At 41.0% G+C, this 18,853-nt stretch overlaps 1 protein-coding gene across 2 annotated transcripts in view; it reads right to left on the minus strand.

Moving 5' to 3' along the window:
- The window catches only part of DENND2B (DENN domain containing 2B), a gene marked incomplete at its 5' end in the record, with an annotated part of 151,688 nt that overhangs the window by 98,957 nt on the left and 33,878 nt on the right, over nucleotides 1–18,853 (minus strand). The window contains one exon of one of the 2 annotated variants that reach the window (XM_084208170.1): nucleotides 16,634–16,721. Of the gene's footprint in view, nucleotides 1–15,988; nucleotides 16,080–16,633; nucleotides 16,722–18,853 lie in introns of those variants that run through there. The other variant, XM_084208171.1, reaches the window with a different exon arrangement.

Here is an 18,853-nt window from a genome sequence, read left to right on the forward strand (position 1 = left end):
AAAGCCTTTCCAATTTGTGGAAACAGCTGGAGGGAGGAAAGAATCATATGAATAACATATTTGAAACTCAACAGACTGCTGACAGTGAGTCCTTTCAGATGCCCACTATGGCTATATTCTTATATGACAGTACAACATTTAAACCTATAACTAAAGGTGAGTCAATGCACAGTAATGTACCCAGCATTCTGTTTCACTACACTGAGTTTAATCAATCCATCCTTCCCCTACACGTAATTTGTGGGGAAGGAAGAGTTGTTTCTTCTGCATCTTGTGTATTTCACAGTGCTGTACAAGTGCTAGAACAGGCATTAATTTTCAGTGCTGCTTTAAGCAGACAATTCATTCAACACAAAAGTATTAAACTCAGCAGTCAGTCCAGGGGATGGCTGCACAGGCACCTTTGAGAGCATCTGCTGAGCTTCGTGTTTCTCAGAAGGTATTTTACTCCTGCCACACACAAAGAGGCTTTCAGGTTGCAAAAAGAATCTTGTTTCTTACAAGAAAAGAGGGAGACTTTCAGTGTATGTCATTCAATACAGCGCATTTTCAGAGTAGTTCCACAAGTGAATGCCCAATGAAAATAGACAAAAAACCAGAACCAAAAGTCCACATGAAGAAGCATCATAACAATATCATTGAAAGTATTACAAAAGTCTTTCAAAACACTGTCAGCAAGGTACTTTACCCATGTTAAGGAGAAGCAAATACATTTTAAGAAATAATCTTCTTTTTCTATTGAAAGAAGTAAAAGCTACTAAATATTTTCCTTCAAAGCTACGCTGCTTCAGCCAAGCCCCATTAATCATTGTGCTGTTAGACAAGATTGCTTTGATGTCCACAGATCTTACAGAAGATTTAAGACAGCAAGCTGTCTGAAAAATTCAATTATAAGGTCAAGGTAAATCAAGGTAAAAATGTTTGCTCAGTTCTAATTTAGTCAAGAGTTTTACATGTTTCACAAAGTTGATCTACTTTTGATTGTTATTTTGTTTTATCTAGCACTACACAGTGCAAAACCTCTAATGTTACTATTGCCTGACTTACCCAGTCACCTGGAAACTCAACAATCTAAGGAGAAACAAAGACTAAATTAGAAATACTCTTCTCTGTAAGGAACTGGGAAGGGGAAGAAAAGTCTTGACTTTGATTGAAGGGGTCCAACAGCCCTGTTCAGATTAGCCAAGCAATTTGAGTCTCACAGAGTACTCTCTGAGCCCCTGGGCAAAACATTGGATTTTGGGGTTTGTTAGAGGGTGTTGTGGGGCTAAAAATTAAAGTTCTCTTTGGGCACTATAAGCAACAAAGCAAACCCATGCTTCCTCTATCAAACAGCACATGGATCCCCCAATAACTAATTTCAGCAGAAACTATTATTAAAAATTCTTTTGGAAAATATTCAAGGTACAGTTTATGGGCAGAAAAGCATTTTAAAAATACACATTAACGCTTCCATTAAGAAACAAAAAATAGAAACATGCAGACAAATAACTATTTAAACTAACGCTTTGGCAACAACAACAAAAAAATATTTAGTACATCACTTCACAAATGGATTTGACCCAGATTGCTACCCTCTGTTTTAAGAGAACATTCTTGAGAAGAGTTCACAGGCTGCTGGTACTACTAATTTATCTCAATTGTGTTACAGCTTTCAAAGAGTCAGTAAAAGACTTGCAACATCCGTTCCCACTTTGTTGCCTACACATATTCTTACCAGTAAGGGCTATAAAAAGAAGTTGAACTAAAACTGAAAACAAGAAAAATTTTAAATCATAATCAGCAGTTGAAGGGAAGGGTGCTTCTTCTATATACTAAACAAGAGACTTGAAGGATCTGCCCCAATAGCAATCTTGGCTTGCTCTCCACTTTCTATAGTCCCCAGTTCTTGTGACAAGATTGTTTTCAGTTAAAATTTGTGTTTGCTTGCCTTCACCTGGGCTGTCTTCATCTTGGGGTGATGACACTGCCATGCCTTTTCCTTTATTTCAGTCTGAAAAATCACCCACTCAGCTGTGTAGAGGGATAAAATCTAACTGCATATTCCTTTTAATGAACATTTTTATGGAGATAGTGGATGAAAGTAGTCTCAAGATAGTAGTTCATTAATAAGCTCTGTACAACATGATATTTCTCTCTCAACAGTAGCCTTAACACCCTTATCAATTCACTCTCCAGTGGCTCTACTGGATTGTAAATTTCCCTCTGTGGTTCTCCTACTGAGCAAAAGTCCAAAAAGAACAAACATGCCACTTCTGAGTCTACAATAGAGCATTCAGCGTTATCAGACTGCTCAGCACAATCTTTTACTTTTAAACGCCAAGGCTCCACATGTCCTTTCCCTCCAAGTTGGTTTATCATGATCAGAATCACTGACCTGAATTTTCCTCTTGTAGAAAACATACTATATTTGCAATTTCCAAGCATGCTATAATAGTCACAGAAACACAGAATAACTGGAATTGAAAAGGACCCCTGAAAACCATCCAGTCCAAAACCCCTGCTGCAAGTTCACCTAGAGCAGGTTCCACAGGATCTCATCCAGGGTGGGGTTTGAATATCTCCAGAGGTTTTTTTTTTTGCTGGAACAGTTGTTTTCATGTGTCCTTCATATTTGGGTATCTGGAAAATTCAGTCCATCTGATGTTACAAACTAGCTGCTGTAGCTCCATCACAATTTTCTACTTGAAATAAGAAGCCTTGTTATAGTCCCCCTTTTAATTCTTTCCAATTATTTAAAAAAAAAGTAACTGATGTTTTGATAGACTGAATAAACATCCTATTTGAACAAGGGTCTTTCACCTCCTTATTAATCAGTAAAACCAAGACTAACACTCTGTCTTGTCAGTTGAGATGAAGAAGTTGCTAGACATCAATAAATATTTCTCAGCCAAAGTTATAAGAGCTCAGCATCTTTAAACATCCCAGTGAGTAGGAATACATTTTTTTAAAATTAAGTTTCCAGTTAACATTTGTAAAATCACACCTCGAGCTTTTTTCCCCTAAGCTTTTCTTTTTGCATCTCATTTTTGTTTCTGTCAACATGGTAACAATAAACCATCTGAAAGGTTTAAAACTAAACAGTTCTAGGCAGTGGGTTAAACCACAGCATGTTAACTGACAGGAGGTTTTGGCTTGGTCTCCATCTTTAAGCATCTATTACTCAGCTGCTGTTTCTCTGCAGCAGGGGCTGGAACATTGACAGACTTCAGTCCAAGACTCCTAGTTTACTAATAGGTGCTGCTTAAGCATGTTTTTTCTTGATTTGGTTGTTTCTTTAATAACTACACCATTTTTGCATTCCATCTTGCCCATCTGAACACAACCAATCCTAATTGACACTTACTGCAGCTTCACTGAGCACCGATGGTTCAAATGACAGCACACATGGCTGTGATGTCACTTGACAGAGTTGTCCCCATCTGACAGCATCAGAGCTGGGACAGAGATGATGAACATAAGACATGGCTAGTAAGAAATTAAGGTAAAGCAGAAGAAGTACAAATGTGATATCTCTTAAGTATTAGCTAGTTCTCCTTCAGCCAAATACAAAGCTATTTTCAAAAAACTAAAGTATTTTTTGTATGGCATATAATCCTCTGCCAACTCCAGCACAAGAGATTTTGTCCTCAAACAATCTAAAGAGTGGAAGAATGAAAGCTTATAAAATATATACCCTTGTCTGTGTTGGAAACAGCACAATTCCAAACCAGAGACTAATGCTGAAATACAATCCATGGGCTGTGCTTCCATTCATAAACTGTTCCATTTGAACACAGGGTCTGGAATTAATTTTATCCTCATATTCAACAAGAGAGCCACAATTTATTACAGTGCTGCACTTTTCAGTTTCAAAATCATATCCCTAACATTTTTTTCTGTCAAGTCCAATGGAGATTAGCAGACTTTTCAACCAGGATCATCCATAAAGAGAAAATACAGCAGGATCCAACTGCCCAGAGACATGAAGAAGCAAGTCCAGTTACGTACCACATGGCTAAAAGTAAAGAAAACCTACTGTGCACACACAGCTTCAACAGTCTGAGCTGGAAAGGCATCAGAAAGGTCCTTTCCTTAGTAACAGCATAAGTGGGATCTCAAATTTTTAGCTCAGTAACAGCATAAGTGGGGTCTCAGACTTTGGGGTCTGTCTTCAAGTTACCACTAGACTGTCTGTGCAGCAGCCCAGCTGCAGTACTCCTGTGTAAAATCACAGTAATGCTCTCTGACAGCCTCAAACACCCCCAAAAATAACCAGTGCTTCCCAGCCATTGCATATTCTGCAGCTAAGATGGGCCACAGAGGTACAGGCTTATTTACATCAGCTAAACTTTGAGCTGTTTCAGGAGCCTCCTTAGGGTTCTCCAGGTAATCATTACTCTCTGATATTCAAATTAAAAGGAATTTAGGATTCAGTGACACTGGTATGACCAATTTCAATCTATAGGGTCAGCGCTTTTTGCAGCAGTTGTCTACAGTTTTCCAGTGTCTTAAAGTATTTCTCTGGCAAAAAGACCACTCCAAATATTGCAGCAGAGCTGAATACATTTTCATTAATACTTCTCCACATACAGCAAGATGAAAGAAGCATCTGCTGCCAGTGTACAACAAAGTAAAAGCAATTTAAGTAATTACAAAAAACATCCCATCAACTTCTGAGCAATAACAATTTCCTCTTCTGGAAAAAGGGAATGGAAATTAGTGACATGGTCCTTCAGCCCAAGGATGTGATGCAGCAATCCAATCTGTGATTTAACACATCATTTTTAAATACTAGTTTTTCTCACAGATCTTATTGCACCAGAAATCTCTGGGTTGATCATGATATACTCATACTACACCACAAATCAGATTTCCACAGTACACAGAGAAGTAGAAACTAGACTTCAGTTAACATAAACCTTTAAATGAAGAGAAAGGAAATTATGATAGCCATCAGGTACAGAATTCTTATAAAGTAAAATTTATTAATCTGTTGACTATTAACCAAACTTTTACATTCCAGTAAAAAGCTTTCCATTTGATAAGTCAAAGCCACTACCATATCCCCTTTGCACTGTATTTACATATTTTATCTACCTGGTCACCTAATAAAGCAGTCTAGATCCCTTCAAACCTTCCACCTCTCTTTGACTGACCCTGAGCAATCATTTGACAGCATGGATGACAATTGAGAATGAACCCCGCTTTGACTAGAGCTGCTGTAGAATAGCTTTTTAAAACTCATCTCTGGGTAGCTCTATGTGTGACTAAGAAACATTTTTAAAACAGCAGCTAATAGCCCCAGTGAGATGCTTCACCATCTATTTTGGAAGGCAATATGCCAAGAGAGCTGTGGTGAATTTTTAATCATCTCTTGGCTACTGCTTCTTCCAAAGTTTCTGTCCAAAGACAGCCAAAACCAAGTTCTGTGAATCACTGCTTGAATGAAATCTAATTATTCAATTAGTTTTAATGCCTTTCTTTTCCTTGTTTCTTGACAGCCTTACACACCTCTCGCCCTTCAGGGCATTTGTCCACATGTCTTTCCCACAACTGCAAATGCAGGCAATTTCCTTCCCACCCATAGCAGCTTTCAGATTAAGAAGAGAACTGAATACAGTGTCCTGCACATCCCCTTTTAATATAGTCCTTTTTACCTAGGGAGGGAGGAAGAACAAAAATCTGTATAATCATCTACTCACAGACACACTTTGCTGAGACCTGATCTGCTGCTTTGTGTACGCCACAGATTTATTGCAAGTTAACTCCCTCACAAAGATATTTGTCATGTTTATTCACCTGAATGCATAAGATTATTAATAAAGCCTCAGCTATGAAACTGCAAATAGATGATCCACCTAGCTAGTGTAAGTGGGGGAAACTTAACACTTAGCTGTGAAACATGAACTGCTTCAAAAAGTGTATTGGTTGGAAGGCTTTGATGATGAGGAAAGAGGAAAAAAAGAGAGAAAAATCTCTTAATTCTCCATCTTACTCTTTATGAGTCACACTATTTTTTGTTTTGCCTGCTACTACATTAATATTTTAAAAAACCTATTTCAGAGCTATGTTGTCTGCTTTCTCCCTGTATAACTAAACACAAAAGAAACAATAATGTAACATAGATTTCCAGCAAATTCCTAGCTATCTGTTCATCTCAGTCACTAAGACAGTTGCTTGACAGGTGAAATGACTCAGTTGCTTTTACAGGAATACTGTCTAGGGTTCAGACTCATTTTTCTGGGGGAAGATTTTCAAGGTAGAATGAAAACTGCAAGGTAGGATTCAGCCTGTTGAGAAACAAAGCACTTTTTCACAATTCTGGTTTTCCACTTCCCCACCTGAACTGCTGACAGGAATGTGCTTGTTGTAGGAAAAACAACAGAAATGCAAACTTCCCATTGAGACACAGGATGGAGAGATTTTCTAAGTACTGCATTTTAGCCACAGATTTGTGACAAGTCTGGGAGAAAGTGGTGAGCAAACTGATATGCATTGATTCATTCACCTTTCCTTTTAGCCAAAAGATAGTTAATGGCTCTTGAGAATCAAAATATGTGTATCTCTAGAAGAGCTACACTAGAAAAAGGCAATATTCTACTCAGTTTAACAGTGGTGATTATCAGGCCTGAGCTTTACTAACGCAGTTATTATTACACCCACTACCTCAGAAACACAGTAAGGCTTAGCATAGTGAACACTATACAAACAAAACTCAAAATGTTAGTCTCACTTGAGTAGGCGCTTTTCAAATACTGTGGCAATTGGAGTTTGCTGTGATGTCACCCACACAGTTTCTTACACCATCCCTGCAAAGGTGCAATGGAAGAGGTACATTGCTGGAACTGGCTGTTACCAGGAGACAAAGAAAACTTTGCAGTAAACTTCATGAGTTACCTAATGCTTCATTTTGCTGTAGTTTTGCAAAAGAATATACAACATGATTGGTAATGCTGCACACCACTGCTGCCAGCAGAGCCTACATACAGAGGTCACGCCTTATAAAAAGGCTGTCAGCTCCTTTTGATTGACTGTCCTCAAATGTTGCCTTTTCTACTTTCAGTGCCAAAAAACACAACAGAATTTCAATCTTGCATAGAAATACTTCATTCATTAAGCAACACCTTGTCCTTAAGAAATCTTCTTCCTGTGTCTCAAAATAGAGATTTGAATTTGTTAAAAATGCAAAACAAAGGTATTCCTTTATCAAATACCCAGCTGTGCTGAGGTATATAGCATCCTGAGAACAAACCCATTTGCATCCCTGGTCTTTCATCTTCCCACTGACTGTGCTTGGTGTGTCAAAAAGTTCATAGAATTACCAAATGGTATGGATTAGATTTAAGAATCATTTAGTTCCAACTCCCCTGCCATGGATAGGGACAGCTTCCACTATCCCAGGTTCCTCAAAGTTCCATCCAATCTGGCCTGGAACACTTCCAGATGTAGGGCATCCACATCTTCTCTGGGCAACCTACTCCAGTGTCTCACCACTCTCTCAGAAACTAGAATTTGCTACTTGTACACGACAAAATTTTGTCTGAGAGACATCCTGATTCCTTTTTCTTCAGCATCCTGAATGCAGCACCAGGATTCAACTCATGACCTTTTGATGGAAGGACCTAGGTTCCACCACTTCAGTTAAAAAAAGCTCCAATACCTGCCAATATTAGCAAAGCTGCATCCTGTCTGCAATTCCCCTCAGAGATGGACTGAATGCTCCTAAGCAGATCTGATTCTATTCAGGAAAGGGCAATCCTGTGTCACAGCATACACCACAGCCCACATCACAGTTGAGAGGGCCACCTTATACAGAGTATCATCAAACAATTTCAGAAAGCTCCAACCCATACACAGTAACACCTTACCACTCTAGAATGCTTCAGATGTCTGCCCATACAGAGTGACACCCAATCAGCTCAGAAGGCTGCAAGCCCCTGCCCTTCTTGTCCTTCAGCCCAACCTTTCATACCCCTTATTGCTCATGCACTGCACCTGTGTGCCCTCTGTTCCCTTTGGTGACAGGTCAGTAACACCTCAGCACTCCATGGCTCATCACCTTCAACACTGCTCACCTGCTTTTCACAGCTGTAACCCATTAGGGATGGGGCTCAGCCACAGCCCCATTCCCAATTCCCACAAACTGTGCGCCTACAATTACATTCTATTTCAAAAAGCCCTCCTCCTTTTTATTAGTTACGTCCTATTATCTTATTTATGCAACTATTATTTCTCTTCTTTTATCTTCTCTGCTTAGGAGGGGAAAATACTGGTATTAGAGATCCTTCTAGGAATCAACATTGATAGGTGCATGATAGAAAGAGAGCTCTCCATGTCTATAATTTTAGCTTTTTGTTTTCTCCATGTTTTATGTATGAGTGTTATTTGGCATACAACATATTAATAGATAACCTACAGATAACAAGTGGTTGCAGGCTGCTGCATCTTGTAGCGTTCACTGAGTAATTTCAAAGGGAGATATTAGTTGAATATAAATTACATGTTCTTTCCCTTTTTTTTTAAGTAACTGCAAGAGAACAAGTCTGCCACTCACCCCACCAGGTTCAACCCTGGCCAACATAGCTATCTGAATTTCTGTAACTGTTCTGCAAAAACGTCAGTTTGATTCAAGAGTGCCCAAGCCTCCCTGTAGCACCTCCACTGGTGCCTCAATCTCCAATCTCTTAATCTGACCTTTAGAGCTTACTTGGTCCCCAAAACAACAAACAAAACTCCTTAACAAATGGAAAATGTATTGAGTCAGCACTGGTTCAGCCCCACACAGGAGGTACTGTAAATTACAGAGAAATGTAGCCAGTCATGGCTGGCTGCTTCACACACAAAGAGCAGGCGGTCAGTAACAAAGAGCAGGAAGAATAACTTTCTCTCCTTATCCATATGCTTTCCTGACTAGGCCCCACAGGGGATTTGCTGATAAAATACAACTTTGTCACATTTGTCAGACCTGAGGCTGTCATGGAAACATAACTGATGGGACAATCTTTGATGAGCCACTGTCACAAGGGCAATCTGTCCACGGCGAGAGCTGCTGCTCCTGTCCAGCAGTGACCAGCCCAGCAGGTCCCAGTATCACCCCACTGCCACAAGTGTCCTGGACTGTTTTGTTTTGGGAGCACCATGTGCCCATGATAGTGAAAAAATCTTTTACAGGACTCCCTGTGTACAATAATGGGTCAGTTTGCTTTTAAATCAGATCATAAGCAAATCTTGGAATGATAAGTGTTGAAATGATAAGCTGAGCCAGAAGCCTGGGTTTTCACTTTGCCCACCTCACAGAAAAGCCAGAAGAATAACTATGTTTTAACAATGTTCTCTCAACTCCTTCACAGTATCAGCTGGCTTTTTTTCTGCCCTGTTCCTCCAGCTATTTCCTAGCATTTCCCTTTTCCACCCAGACTCAGGAGCAGTTGACTGTTCCCTCACTGCAAGCAACAGGTGTCTCCTTTTCTCATGACAAATAATTTTTTAACAGTAAACACTCTAAAGCTTCCAGAAGCCAGCATATCATTTGGCACCAATACAGGTGGTAAAAGCTCCCCCTCCTCAGGAAGCAGTGGCAGTTCACTTTGGAGTCTGTCCTGTCACTGTGACCTTGAGGGACTGGTGGTGCCAGATCTTGGAAGACAAGTCAGCCCAGGGGCACTGCTGCTGTAGTCAAGATCTCACCAGAAATGCAGCTGCCAAAATGACATTACACACCTTATACTGCTCAGCAAGAGGCTGGTTACACAGGAGACTTCACCTAATGCAGCCTGGTTTTGTAAATGCAAATACTGAGGTGGAGAAAGAGGAATTTGTTCAGGATTTCAGGACATCTCACAGCCTGACTGGAGCAGCCATTCCCTGACTCCCTGAAGTCTCTGGATAGGTGGCCACTTTTCAATCAGCCTGCCCTACCTAGAACAAGAACTGCACAGATTTTCCAGAAAAATCCTGAAAACCTTTAGCATAACTCCACTGCCTTCCTCTACCTGAGGATCCCACCACACACTTAGAACAGGTAGCACAGCCATTATCAGAGTCACAAGCACAGGAGCTGCCCTGGGAACTGCTGAGGAGGTGCTGCTGGCTGATGACCTCAGGCTGCCTTTTGAATGCCCAGTTCTTGCAGATGGTTATTGATCCCAGGAGGGATCCTGTGCTATTTATTGCACTACATGGCACCAAGTCAGGTTGACATTTGTTTACTGAGTCACGCCTACATTTGTTTTCTGCTGTCATACACGTCAGCCAATAGCAAATAAACCACAGCAGGGACCTCAGCTCATGATGTGCTTCAGCAGAAACTTGGATAATGTGTTGATAGGAGAGGAGAGCCTGTAAAATCTGACAGCACATTCTGCTTTGCACTGAGATTGGAGCAGAGAAGGTTATAACTGGCTGATGGGTTCTCTGCTCAACCAGCTCGGATAGCAGCCCCCTCACCATGAAAAGAGCTCCAAACATGTGGGCACAAAGTCAGTGTTTCTAAATGCAGTTAGTTCAACCTCTGCCTTCATCCAGCCTTTACATGAAACAAATCTCATTACAAGGGCATGATTTTGCCTTCTTGCCCCGTGCTTCTCTTCACTCTGACCTTTTGTAACTCCTGCCACACTAGAGTCTCCCACAGGAAGGTCAGGGGGAACAGGCCCGTGAAAGGAAGTGAAATTTCAACATTATAGCAGAGGCTTGATGCTGAAGGAGGCAGAAGGCCTAAATGGACCATTTCCAGGAACAGGACCGGCACTCCTTCTCCACTGGAGCCTAAGGTCAGGGCAAGAGTATTGTAACTGTGCCTCAGCTGCCCAGGCTGTGAGCAGTGTCTTGCTTACAAGTGGCACACAAGGGCAGTGCTTTCCACAGGAAACAAAAAGGGTGACCAGACACCACTGGAAAACCAATGTTTGCTGTTAGATCTTCCTACCCTTCCCAAAAGCCCATCTGCTGCCCTGAGCCTGAGTGCAGCAGGGTCAGTACAACAATGAAACCCACAGGAGAACAGCTCTAATCCAGAGCATCAGCTGATTACACAGAGCATATCCATTGCCCAAAAGTAGTTTTATTTTCACTCTTCCCCTCTGAAACCAACTTGACTCTTCTCCAAAAACCAGCACCAGAATAAGTCACTTGAAATTGTTTTTTAGGTGGGTTTTTAAAGGCTGAGTTGCAATTCAGCCCCTGCCCTGTGACAGCATGCCAGAAAACCCCTGGGAACTCACAGAAAACTGTGAGGGAATGAATGCAAAACAGGCTGGCTGTTCAGCTTCTCACCTCCCCCAGCATGGGCTTGAACATGTTGACAGCAGGGTGGTATGAAGATGGTTTTGTCCCCTACAAATCTTTTGGATAAACAAGATTGTGCTCTACATCAGAAATCTCTTTTTAACTTCAGTCAATATTTTCTTGGCTTGCTACTCCTGACAGTCATAAAACAGCTCTCTCTGGAATACGCCATTCAAATTAATCAGCTGTCAGCTATTCTTTTAAAACTAATAATAGAAGGTCTGCATGAGCCTGTGAGAGACTGAAACACAGGAATGTGAGTTGTGCAGCTGCAAATGTTTCTGTACTGCTACAGCTCAAATTGCTTTTTGCTCTCCACCTAGATGGCATGAAACAGCATTGTAGGGAACAGGTTCTGGACTGTCAAAGTTGCCCAACTGTCCTCAGCATGCCCCATATATGTGGTAATTGTTTAGTGACACCTTTTAACTTTCAAGGAAGCTTTAAAGACAGGAGGGATGTTCTGGTCATAAAGCAACAGGCTGAGCTGGCCCAGGAGCACAGATAATTTGATGGCTTGTATCCTTTGGATGCCAGCTGCACAAGGGATGCCAGACTATGCTCTTGCCATTGGCAGAAGTTTAAGCCTCCAATTCATCTTCTTGTCATCAAACTGCAACAGGATGGGCAAAAAGGGTTCCAGGAGGAAGCACTGCCTCTGAGAGGGTTGGGAAACAGGACTCCTTTGAACAGCCCCTTGACTACAGCAGTTTGGCTCCAAGGGGGCAGAGAAGATTAATGCTACATGAGGCTTGAACTCAAAATAAGAGCTGGCACTGGAGGAAAGCCAACTGCACAACACTCCTGTAACTGCTTAGGGGATTCTGTTGTCACAAGAAACTGAGGAACAACAGGGAGGCTCTGTTCAAAAAGCACTCAGGTTTGCAAAGCCTGATGAAGGAACAAGAGCAGCACCTGCTTCTTCCAGGTCTGCCTAAAGCTAGCACCACCTGGGGACTTTGCTTCTACCAGCAGTGAGTCCATTTTCAGCCTGAAAAAATACTTTTAAAAGCCTCTCAGGCTTTTAAGAAAGAAACAGTTTAAATCCCAGACCGGAAGCCTTAATTATAATGGACTTGTGTGAAAGTTGCCAGATCTTGCCCTGCTCTGTGATCAGGGCTGTGCCAAGAGTCTGCTTTGTGTCACACTAGCAACTGTGCTAAGTTCAGCAGAGTAACTGGGTCAAAGAAGCACAGCCAGAAGAGAGCTCACTGATTAGCACTAATGAGAGCCTGCACTGCAGAGCAGAATGACAGTGCCATCCTGCCCAGGCTCTCGCCGTAATTCAAGGCAGCCGTACCCATCTCCAGTGTGAGCTGCACAGAACAGATCTTTTTGTGGGTCACATTTTACACCTTGGGAAGTCACTCACCACCAGAAAACACAACGTGAGAGGAAACAACTGAACTCATTGCTCGCTCATACTGCTGGAATTGAAATTAACTTGTAGAAAAACAGGAAAGATTTGAGCATCACCATGAGCAGCTCTACCAAAGAAGCAGCACCATTGTTTTCAATGAATTGATTCTACCTATAATGGGCTTAAAGTTACAGATGAAGAATACTGATCTCGTGTTCAAGAATTTAATGGTACATCTGTCCACAACCAGGTGCTCTGAAAATCAATCTTCAACAGAAACAGCAGAAACAAAGAAAAATATAGCATTTTTCCAACATCTCACAGATTTTCCCTAACAAGAAAAATAGAAAGAACTTTATAGTAATCTAGAGAAAGGAATAAGAGCAGAAACTAGTATTGAATTGTACAGACAAAGTCAGTCCTAGGCTTCTAGCTAGCCTCAGCTCATTTGCAAACTCATTTCTAAGTAATAAGGATAAATGCATCAGAGTAACAGTCAATTTGGAATTGACCTCAAAAGACAACACAAACATCTGCTGTCAGCCTATAGATAGAGGGTGTACAAGGAGTTAGAAGACAGGATCTATGCAAGATGAAACAAGCAATTAAAACACCTCAGAATATAAAAATTACTCTGTAGACAGTCAAGAACAGAGAACAAAAAAAAAATTTCTACTGTGTCCCTTCACTTTCCTTCTAAGTACAGTGAGACAGAAAGCAATTAATCCCACCAAAATCCTCACCAATGTCTATCAATGTCTCTGGAAAACTCAGAGCCACTGACTATCCACAGACGGAATATGGACATTCAGCCACTGGCAGAAACATGGTGGACACCTGGAACCAGTGAGGAGATTTACATCAGGACAACACAAAGCAATTGTCTGAAATGCAGACATGAATGCATTTATAAAGTGACAGCTACAGAAAGCTGTAAATGCTGACCTAAGGACCTGTCCAGAGGTGCTGTGTTGAAACAGAGCTGTTACACCTGCACAGACTTCTGCAAGGACTCTGCCTGCCTTACCAGCTGTACCAGCAGCCTTCCTGAATTGCTCACTCCCTCAATAGATGAAAAAACAATGGGTCAATCTTGTTACAATTGTAGTTACAAATATATTATAATTTTTATTATTGTCTCCTACTTGTAAGGTATACATAGCATAACATATGAAAACTTCATTTGAAACCATTCAGAATGCTAGAACATATGGAAATATCTTAAAGGACCAAGGGAATGATGCCTTGTATCACTTTTCAAAGTAACTTGCAAATGCTACAGCACAGACCATTAAGGGAAATGCCACTCAGCCAGAAACTCTAGGAGAGAATTCACCAGGCTTCCTGCTGCATCACAGCACACAGATACACACCAAAAACCCACTGCTGCCTTTGGAAAACCCAGTTTGAACTCCTTGAAGAGATCTCTCAGGATTCCCAGGATGCTAATAGTAAAATGTAAGCACTTAAAAGCAGTGGTTCTAACACTGAAAATCATTAATTTGGGTGTCTTAGACATTTCAGGGACTAATAGCATTTTTCCCTCAAAAGAACCTTAAAATTGGGAAGTAATCACGGTGTAGCTTCTTAAAGGAGGGAGATGGTTCAAATTAGCACACCAGCTTCACAGATATTTAATTTGTAGTCAAAAATGGCACAAAGATTTCGTATTAAACTGGTCCCAGCCATCAAAGAGATGAATTTTATTTTTTTCTCCAAACCAGGCTATCAAAATTTGCTAACAGTAGTATTTATTTATGGGATCAAGGTGGTAGGCAAGAGGTGGGCACAAAGTGCTAGGCAGTACTGGTGAGCCCTCAGTTTGCAGATGACAGCTGTCAGTTCTGCTCCAACACAGCCTGCTCCTCCTGCATGAGTGCTCTGGGGTAGGTCACAGCAATGGCAGCTTTTTTTCCCTAAAGTCTTCCTGGAACTCCCCTCTGAAGCACAGCCCTATAATCGAGGAACAATTTGCACACACACACACATACTTGTAAACAACAGCCATTTGTGGGGATGGAGGTGGGATAGAAGGATCTGATTTCCATTCTTTCCCCTCTGGGAAGGTTTGAGGAGAAAGTGGAGATCAGCATCACCATCATCTCCAGCATGTGTTATTAGCAGCCACGCTGAAGCCAGTCAGCAGCGTCTGGCATTGTTTGGAGAAACACAAAAGACCTTCTGTTTGGAAAGTTCAAGAAAGAAAAGGCAGAGCCTGTGGCCTGGGTCCTGCAGTCAAAAGACTGACACAGAGGCTGGGAAGTTCTCAGGCCGAGGCTGATCCCAAGCCCTTTGAAGTTGACAGGAAAACTCCCATGGACCCCATCGAGCTTTGGATCATGCCTGAAACGCACTGAAGGGAACAAAGCAGCATAAAAGTAGAAATGAGCATCTCCAAAGGGGAATTTAAACAGCACAATGGTGACCTAATATATTCATCATGGTTGCTGATACAATGTGGTTTTGTGATGTTTGGCAAAGTAGGATTATATTAAGTTTTTAAGTCTTTTCATTAAGGTACAACAGTTGTACACCCATTAGGTACTTTACTGCTTAAAATGCTATGCATGATGCCCTAGCATTGAGTGTTTAATACAGCATTTAGCAAAAGGAAAGCTGGGAAGAAAAGTCCCTTTCAAATTGCTGAAATTATGAGTTTTCTGCTTTCTTTCCCCACTGTCTTCTCCCTAAAAGGCTGGTCTACAGCTATGAAATACACGGTCTAGGACTGAAAACCTTATTAAGAACAATGCTGCCAGCATCATCTATTCATGAGCAGCCGCTTGAGAGAGGGCCCAGCCCAGAAGAAACTCTATAGCAGCACATTCTCCAAACAATTACTAAAGGATCCCAAGCGCAGGGAGGCTCCAAATCCTCTGCTTAATTATGGTTTAATTCATTTTCTCATTAAAGATTAACATAGGAGCATTCAATATGAAATAAAAGTCCTCTGATTTCTGTAACATTTCCATAATAATTTTCTTGCACATAGGAGTAATCATTGCAGCGGGTTTAAGCTTTGGTGCTGTCTGGGTCCTAAATGGTATTTTCTGGGAATTATTTTGTTACAAACTTTTTAAAACACTTCTTGTAGCCTTTGCACAAGATTCAACAAAGAGCCAAAGTAACTCCCTTCCCCCCCTCCCACCCCAAAAACAAAAAATGCAGGATGTTTCCTCTTTCCCTGGCTAATAGAATCCAACTGTTGCTGCATGACATCATTCCCCAGAGTCAGGGAATCCAAGCTCACTCCGGCACTCTCAGCTGGGAGTAAACACCACCACCAATTTAAAAAAAAAATTAAAAATCATCAAACTTTACAATAGGAGGACAAAACATTAAAAAGGCAATTTTTGTTACCTGAAATTTGGAGCATTTCCCTTTCCACTCCATTCTCAGATTTGTATTTCCCAGACAAAACTCTGTTATTATCTGAGGCAATCAGAAAACCAGTCGTTTAGTGTCTAATACCTGCTGTGCTTCCCATAACTCCTTCATATGACCTCTCTCAGCACTGATTCCAGCCACAATGATTGCAGAGAACACAGACTGGCCAGGCCAGTTGTCATGGAGATCGCTCTCCCCCCCCTTTTCATAAGCGCGCGCACACACACACAGATTTAAACAATTCTGGGAGGCATCCACAAAACAGCATGCCTTTTCATCAGCTAAGTTTTGAAACATTCCACCCCTCCTCCAGCCCCTCCCCAGAGTCAGCCCAGGAAGCTGAGATTTGGGCAGGAATTGATTGTGGAAATTAGAGATATTGCCTTCTAAAAAAGAGAAAACGACCACAAAACTTGTACTTTTTTTTCCCAGAAGGAAAAAAAGAGATGTTTATTCACCAACGCTTTGAACTAAAAGTAAATCTATCACATTCAGACCTGCAGGCTATTTCTCTTTGCCTGACTACTTATGAATTTGATATGTGAAAGCACTGAAGCTTTGTTGAAATACAATCATGCAGATTACAAGAAATTCTGCTGGCATGGCCTGACTGCTTACCTTGCTGTTCTCCTAGCACCAAGCCAGTGACTTAATTAGCACAGGTATTCATAAGGTCATGCAGGACTTCCTGTATTCTTTCATGTTTCTGTAATTAAGAAGAAAATTGGGCAGGTCAGAAACATGCAGCTCAAACAAACAAACAAAAAAATCCCCCAGCTAAACAAGAACACAGAGATACATCTGGAAGTTTTCTCATACTGACTATAAGTTTAATTGCTGCTTACCCAAAGCTTGCTATCTCCCAGTTAAAGGAGAAACCCATTTCACTGACATTTGAGAATACAAGAACTGATTAGTTTACCATATTCACTGGCACCATGGTTGCAAAACAAAACTTACACCAAACATAAATAAAGACATACAACATTTTTTCCTTGACAAAAAGAATCCAAATTAATCCCCACCAACGTCATATAGGAAAGTCTGGACTGATAAATCAAAAGAACAGAAAATACTTTATAAAACAGAAAGAACATCTATTAAGAAAATTCAGTTTTAAAATATTTGGACTCAGAATAAGAGTACTGTGCCCAAAGTTTTTACACTTTGAGAGATACCTTGGAGACTTACTCTTGAGAGGATTTAATTGGAGTCAGTCATTGAAAGTTTTAAAACTTCATAAAAGATACTGAAGGGACTTCATGAGTCTGTGTTCTGCAATGAGCAGTATAAGCAGCAGTCCCTCTAGTGGACAGAAAATTGCAAAGCTGCCTATGCCAAGCTAAATAGGAAATCAATTTCTTTGGTATCTATTAACCACTTCATTGTGCTGTTATGATGCTCCACCCCTGCATTTAAAACTCTACACTAGCATATGAAATCCTTTATATGTTATTTTGGGAGTTGAACACAAGAAAACATACGTGATATAATCAACATAACCAGGTTTCTACATGAGGAGATTAAAGAGTTCCAATATATTACTCTTATGGTTGTGTGAGATAGCCAAGATGTTTCAGAGAAACCCCAGTCTCCATATAGCCATTCTCACATATGAACTACACCAGAGCATATTATCACCTGTATTTTGGAAAAAACTCTGAATTTTGTGAGTGACAGGGCTCCCAGCAGAATGCACACTGAAACCCCCTCTGTCTCTAACAAGAGCATGACACAAAAGCACGTACATGAGGCATATTTTACACTGCTACCAAAAACTGCATGCAGACTACTCACAGGTAGATAAACACAACAAAACAGCTGGCTTAAGCTGTCAGGGGTCCAGAAGATGCTGAAATGACATCACAACAAATAGTTCCTAGATATGAAAGCACCATATGCTAAGTTTGTAATTTCACACTAAGTTCTGCTAAGAATGCATCAGTAATGCCCAGCCAGAGCCATGAGAGCCAAATATTAAGGAATTATGACTTGGTTTTGTCCTGAAAAGTTCCTTTGGTGTATGACTAAGGTAAATTTTTCACAGGCTGCAAGTGGGCACAATTTCAGCAGTGTGACTGGGATAGAGGGAAACTGCTAACTCCTCACAGAAAAGTAACATTTTACACTGCTTCACTGCAGGGAAAGTGTTCAAAGACACAGAAGTAATAAAAAAAACACCCTAGGAATTTGAGTGACAAAACACAAGTGAAATGGCTGATCATGCTCAGCTCTTCTCTAGAGCCCATTACTGGTAGCATAACTGGAGTATGTACTAACCATCTGCATCACATCCCACTCCAGTGTTCATGGCAAGGCTCTGTGGCACTTTATTCTGTGACCACATCTGCATATATGGCAAGGATCTGGGGGAGCAGGCAAGCTGGCATTCATAAATCATGGAAAATGCTGTGTGCATTACATACACACTCTGTTGGAGTTTAAAATTCCAAGCAAAGCAAGTAAAGTTGTTAAAATATATCATGCATACACAAATATGTAGGAACAAGGCACAGTAGTAAAACTATGACCCAAGCTTTGGCCCTGGGCAGGTGCCTACTACAGAAGCCCTCAGACAAGCACATTTCTATTCTGAGCCACATGAATACACCCCAAATCAGTTCCTCACCAAAAGGGGACATATATAGCTCAGATTGATCCCAGTCAAACGAGAGCCATTCCACATCTTACTTTTTTCTCACTGAGCTTTCATTTGAGCACATCAACACATCAGAACATAACTTAGGTTCTGAAATCCTAAACAGAGGACATGGTGAACAGCTGATTTTGCATTAATTACAACATCACAGCTACCCTGCCATCAAAAGGCATCAGAGT

This window comes from Fringilla coelebs, assembly GCF_963513975.1.
Source record: "Fringilla coelebs genome assembly, chromosome: 6".
Lineage (NCBI taxonomy): Eukaryota > Metazoa > Chordata > Aves > Passeriformes > Fringillidae > Fringilla > Fringilla coelebs.